The sequence below is a fragment of the Theropithecus gelada genome, unplaced genomic scaffold (genome assembly GCF_003255815.1).
Source record: "Theropithecus gelada isolate Dixy unplaced genomic scaffold, Tgel_1.0 HiC_scaffold_2126, whole genome shotgun sequence".
Lineage (NCBI taxonomy): Eukaryota > Metazoa > Chordata > Mammalia > Primates > Cercopithecidae > Theropithecus > Theropithecus gelada.
This window is the reverse complement of record NW_020258571.1, coordinates 1-6,102: the sequence shown is the minus strand read 5'-3', so window position 1 is coordinate 6,102 and position 6,102 is coordinate 1. Positions and strand designations below refer to the sequence as shown.

At 39.4% G+C, this 6,102-nt stretch overlaps 1 non-coding gene and 1 pseudogene across 1 annotated transcript; one reads left to right on the top strand and one right to left on the bottom strand.

Moving 5' to 3' along the window:
* Nucleotides 1-1,779: 1,779 nt before the first annotated feature.
* Nucleotides 1,780-1,886, bottom strand: LOC112617496. The gene has a single exon (XR_003117916.1). It is a non-coding gene; the product is annotated as a U6 spliceosomal RNA (small nuclear RNA).
* A 1,104-nt stretch (nt 1,887-2,990) lies between these two features.
* Nucleotides 2,991-3,555, top strand: LOC112617495 (annotated as a pseudogene).
* Nucleotides 3,556-6,102: the final 2,547 nt, after the last annotated feature.

The window sequence follows — 6,102 nt, the reverse complement described above, 5'->3', positions numbered from 1 at the left end:
TTGTTTTTTTTGTTTCTGAACTTTAAATTTGTCATGCCAATGTCTTCTGAACTCCATAGTTTCTGAAGAAGATTTGGTGGTTAATCTTATGGAGGATCCTTGTACTTGATGAGTCCCTTATCTTGTTGTTTTCAAGATACTCTGTTTGTCTTTGACTTTTGACAGTTTCATTATAATGTCTCTCAGTGTGGACATCTTTGAATTGCTGCTACTTTAAATGTTTCAGTGTGTTGGATACCCAGATTCATGTTTTTAATAAAATTTCCGAAGTTTGGGGTCATTATTTCTTTAAATACTCTTTCTTCCCTCTTCTTCCTTCTCTCTTTTGGGGACTCCCAAAATGCATATACTTGATGTTGTCTCTCAGATCTCTTCTGTTCATTTTTCTTCACACTTTTTCCCTTCTGCTCCTCAAATGGGCAATTTCAATTGGCCTATGTTTGAGTTTACTGATTCTTCATTCTGCAAACTAAAATCTGCTCTTGAAGCCCTCCAGTGAATTTTCCATTTTACTTCCTGTACCTTTCAGCTCTAGATTTCCATTTGCTTCCTTTTCACAATTATTTATTGATTTCTGCTATTTAGTGAAATGTAGTTCTCCTGATTTTCTTTAGTTATTTGTCCATGGTTTCCTTTAGCTCTTTGACTATGTTTAAGACAGTTGATTCAAAGTCTTTATCTAGTAAGTCAGTCCATTCTTCTTCAGAAACAATTTCTTTCCATTGTTTTTCCTGTGAATGAGTCATACTTTCATACATGCATAACTCATGATTTTGAAGTTGAAAACTAGACATTTTCAATACTATGATGTGGTAACTGTGAAAATTACATTTTCTAAACTATTTTTGTATAGATTGTATTCTTTATTGTATGCGGTCACTGAAGTCTCATAGTTGTAGATGTGTGGCCTTATTTCTGAGTTCTCTATTCTATTCCAGTGGTCTATGCATCTGTTTTTGTACCAGTACCATGCTGTTTTGGTTACCGTAGCCTTGTAGTATAGTTTGAGGTCAAGTAGCATGATGCCTCCAGCTTTGTTCTTTTTGCTTAAGATCGTCTTGACCATAAAGCTCTTTTTGGTTCTATATGAATTTTTAAATCATTTCTTCTAATTCTGTGAAAAATACCAATGGTAGTTTAATGAGAATAGCATTGAATCTATAAATTATTTTGAGCAATATGACCATTTTCACGATATTGATTCTTTCTATCCATGAGCATGGAGTGTTTTTCCATTTGTTTGTGTCCTCTCTGATTTACTTGAGCAGCAATTTGTAGATCTCCTTGAAGAGATTCTTCAATTCCTTTGTGATCTGTATTCCTAGGCATCTTATTCTGTTTGTAGTAATTGTGAATAGAAGTTTATTCACTATTTGACTCTCTGCTTGTCTATTGTTGTATAGGAATGCTTCTGACTTCTGCACATTGATTTTGTATCCTGAGAGTTTACTGAAGTTGCTTATCAGCTTAAGAAGCTTTTCAGCTGAAACAATGGGGTTTTCTAGATATAGGATCATGTGATTTGCAAGCAAAGACAATTTGAATTCCTCTCTTCCTGTTTGAATATCCTTTCTTTCTCTTACCTGATTGCCCTGACCAGAACTTCCAATACTGTGTTGAGTAGGACTGGTGAGAGAGGGCATCCTTGTCTTGTGCTGGTGTTAAAAGGGAATGTTTTCAGCTTTTGCCCATTCAGTATGATACTAGTTGTGAGTTTGTCATAGATGACTTTTATTATCTTGAGGTATGTTCCTTCAATATCTAGTTTACTGAGAGTTTAAAAATATGGAATGCTTCATGAATTTGCATGTCACCCTTGTGCAGGGGCCGTGCTGATCTTCTCTGTATCTTTCCAATTTTAATATATGTGCTGCCAAAGTGAGTAGTGACCACAAGTTCTTAGAAGTGGAGATAAGTGAAGAACTGTGGATGAGATGGAGTGTTGAATTTCATCTGCAGTAATTTCCGCATTTAACAAAATGTGATTATCTCGGTCTTTTATTCTTTAATTAAGTGATAAAAAGCATTACAGATTTAAAGTGTAAATATTCTTGTATCCTGGGGAGGAGTAACCTGGGCAGGATATTTAATTTATTTATAGCTCATTGGCGGACACAGTCTAGTAATGTTTTTCTCAGTATTTTTACCTCTACTTGCTTCCAAGTGATTATCCTATCATGCTTTTCTCTTATGTATTCCCTAGCTGACTTTAGAATCAATGTTATTTATACATAAGCAATAATGAGTTTACTGGCTTTCTCTATGTTTCCTCATTCTCTTGAATATTATGTATAAATTCAGTAGCCTTCTTCAAAGTTTTGGTAGAACTTATCTGTAAAACAGTCTGGATATTCCAGAAGGGAAATAAAGTTTTACAACCGTTTTAACTTCTTTACTTATAATGAGTTCTCCCCATTGACATAATCTTGTTCATAGTCTCAAAATTATTTAAACCTCTACTATATCTTTAGTGGCATTTTTATCTATCATAATGTTATTTTATTCTTAATTGCCATTGCCTGTTTTATTTCTCCATCCAAAAAAAACCAGCTGCTTTTTGTTGGCTGGGCCCTCAGCAGTGGCAGCTGCCAGGTCAGCCTTGGTGAGTGGCGACTCAATTGCTCTGCCCATGCAGTGTCCATCGCAGCCACCACGGCCACTTTGTGCAGGGACTCCATGAGCAAGCCCTGTGCGCTTCTTTTGCTTTACAGGAAACTTGACACAGGCTGGTGTCCAGTGAAGAAATCCCAGGTGCATGGAAAGAAGAGGAGGACCTCAGGGCAGTGAGTGATCTGCAAAAGGAAGCACATGGACCACCAGGTGGCGCTGCTGCGCTGCTCCTGCTCCCAGGAAGTGAATGCTCAGGAGGAGCTTTGAGGTGGAGAGATGTCATTGCTCATCCTCCAGGTTCAAAGTAAAAATCTTCAGGCCAATCTTGGCTGCGCGTTCTGGTGTAGCGAGCGGGCTCGGAAGTGCTCACCGCTGCTGTCATGGTTCATTTGCTAAACTGCATCGTCGCTGTGCCCCAGAACATGGGCATTGGCAAGAACGGGCACCTGCCCTGGTCGCCACACAGGAATGAATTTAGGCATTTCCAGAGAATGACACAAACTCTTCACTAGAAGGTAAACAGAATCTGGTGTTATGTGTAGGAAGATCCGGTTCTCCATTCCTGAGAAGAATCGACCTTTAAAGGATAGAATTAATTTAATTCTCAGCAGAGAACTCAAGAGACCTCCACAAGGAGCTCATTCTCTTGCCAGAAGTCTGGATGATATCTTAAAACTTACTGAACAACCAGAATTAGCAAATAAAGTAGAGATGATTTGGATAGTTGGTAGCAGTTTTGTTTATAAGGAAGCCGTGAATCACCCAAACCATCTTAAACTATTTGTGACAAGGATCATGCGGGACTTTGAAAATGACACTTTTTTTTTTCCAGAAATTGATTTGGAGAAACATAAACTTCTGCCAGAATACCCAGGTGTTCTCTCTGATGTCCAGGAGGAGAAAGACATTAAGTTCAAATTTGAAGTATATGAGAAGAATGATTAATATGAAGGTGTTTTCTGGTTTATTTTAAGTTGCTCCCCTCCCTCTGGAAAAAAAAATTATATATTTTTACATGAGAAGAAAAAGACTTGTTGACTTTAGATCTATGAATAATTATTTCTAAGCAACGTGTTTTTATTCCGTACTAATCTTGAATATATCAGATACCATTTATGCAACCTTCTTGCTATAACTAAGTGCCTCTCCAAGACCCCAACTGAGTCCTCGCACCTGCTACAGTGAGCTGCCATTCCACATCCATCGCACATGGCACTCTGGCCAGTCCTTGACATTGTCGGGCTTTTCAAATGTTGGTAGTATTTATTAAAGATGAAGATGCACATACCCTCCAACTGAGCAGTTTCACTAGTAGGAAATACCGAAAGCTTCCTACGTGTGTATCTAGAGGTTTGTAGACAAATGTTGCAGCCTTGTTTGTAACAGTGAAAAATTGAAAACAACCTGGAAGTCTAGTGATGGGAAAATGAATATATTTCTGTCTTAGATTGGGGAAGCCAAAGCAGATTCCAAGACTGAAATTTCAGTGAAAACAGTTTATTTTCTAGGTCTTACCAGAAATCATCAATTGAGATATGGAGAAATGGAACTGAGAAGGTAAGAAAAGCAATTTAAAGTCAGTGAGCAGGTTCTCATCGGTAACAAGCTCCATACTGCTGAGATACAGGGAAACGGAGGGGAGAAAGCTGGAGTATTGATCCTCCACTCCTTGGTTGTCAGCTCCCTGTCCTGTGTGTGGGTGAAACGTACTTCAGCTGCTCTATAGCAAGTCCCAGGTGTTTGCAGTAAGAAGCTGCTGGCATGCATGGGAACTGTGAATGGCAAACACTTAAAGCAATTCCATGTTTAAGTATATAACCTCTTCATATCTTTTTTTTTGTTTTGATAGAGTTTCACTCTTATTACCCAGATGGAGTGCAATGGCGCAACCTCAGCTCACTGCAAACTCCTACTTCCCGGGTTCAAGCGATTCTCCTGCCTCAGGCTCCCAAGTAGCTGGGACTACAGGTGCGCACCACGACACCCAGCTAATTTTGTCTTTTTGGTGGAGACGAGGTTTCACCATGTTGGTCAGGCTGGTCTCGAACTCCTGACCTCAAGTGATATGCCCGCCTCGGCCTCCCAAAGTGCTGGGATTACAGGCCTGAGCCACTGCACCTGGCAGATCTTTATTCTTTTTATGTAGTAAAAAGTATAAAGCCACACATGGTTTATTTGAAATATTTTATGATTTTTAAAAAAATAAGGAGCAGGAAAACCAATTCTAAGTTCAAGTGAGGGATCGTAGTAGTTTGAACCAGAAGGTTGCATGTAGTAAGAAACTGTGATTTAACATATATTTTAAAGTTGGAAGTAGTAGGATATTCTGATGGAGTTTGACTTTGGTTTAGGGCCCACTGAGTTTGAGATGCCTTTGAGAAATGAAGGAAGAAGAGAGAGAATAAAAGAAAAACTGGCCAGGCACAGTGGCTCATGCCTGTAACACATTGGCTCAGCATTTTGGGAGGCAGAGACAGACAGATCCCTTGAGACCAGCTTGGGCAACATGGTGAGGTCCCATCTCTACAAAAACTACAAAAGTTAGCTGGGCACTGTGGTGCCCACCTGTAGTCCCATCTGCTCAGGGACTGAGGTGGATGAACTGAGCCCGCGCGGTCACAGCTGCAGTGAGTTGTGATTGTGCCACTGCACTCCAGCCTGGGTGACAGAAGAGACCCTGCCTCGAAAAAGAAGCTGGAAACAATGGAAGCATGTCTTCAGAATTCTAGAAAGAAAGTGATTTTCAACGAATAAATCTATACTCAGCCAAATAATCAAGGGTGAAGGTAAAATAATACATTTTTAGGCAAGCAAAGACTCAAGGGTTACCTCCATGAACCCTTTCTTGGGAAGCTATTGGAGAAAATACTCCCGCAAAATGAGGGAGTAGACAAACCAGAGAATGAAATGGTTCCAGCAAATAGGATCCAACACAGGACATATTCCAGCTATGGAGCTGGCTTAAAAAACAAACAAACAAACAAACAAAAACAGTAGAAATATAATAGGTTAGCTGGGTGGAATGGCTCATGCCTGCAGTCCCAGCTACTCAGGAGGCTAAAAGCAAGAGGGTGGCTTGAGTCCAACATTTCCAGACCAGCCTGGCCACCATAGTGAGATTCCCTTCTCTTAAAAATAATAATAGGTTATTGCCAGATTTGGAGCATTTGGAAAGAAGTTCATTGAAGATAAAGCAAAAGTAAAAAAGCAAGGGGGAAGGGTGTTAGGCAATCATTAATTCTAGGACAGAAGGAAGTACAGAAGAGGAAGTAAGAGCACAGTACTCCGTTCTTCTCAAGAATGAGCAATATGTACTTAGTCATAATGATGCAGTGACTGCTTAGGTCCTAACTCTGGTAACTACATTGGGACAATATGGGAGGAAAAGTGAAGATAGTGATGGTGTAAGAGCTAAATCCTCATCTGTCATTCAAGAAATCACTTCAAATGTGTAAAATAATCAAGAAATGACTAAGTAGTTATGTGAGGAGA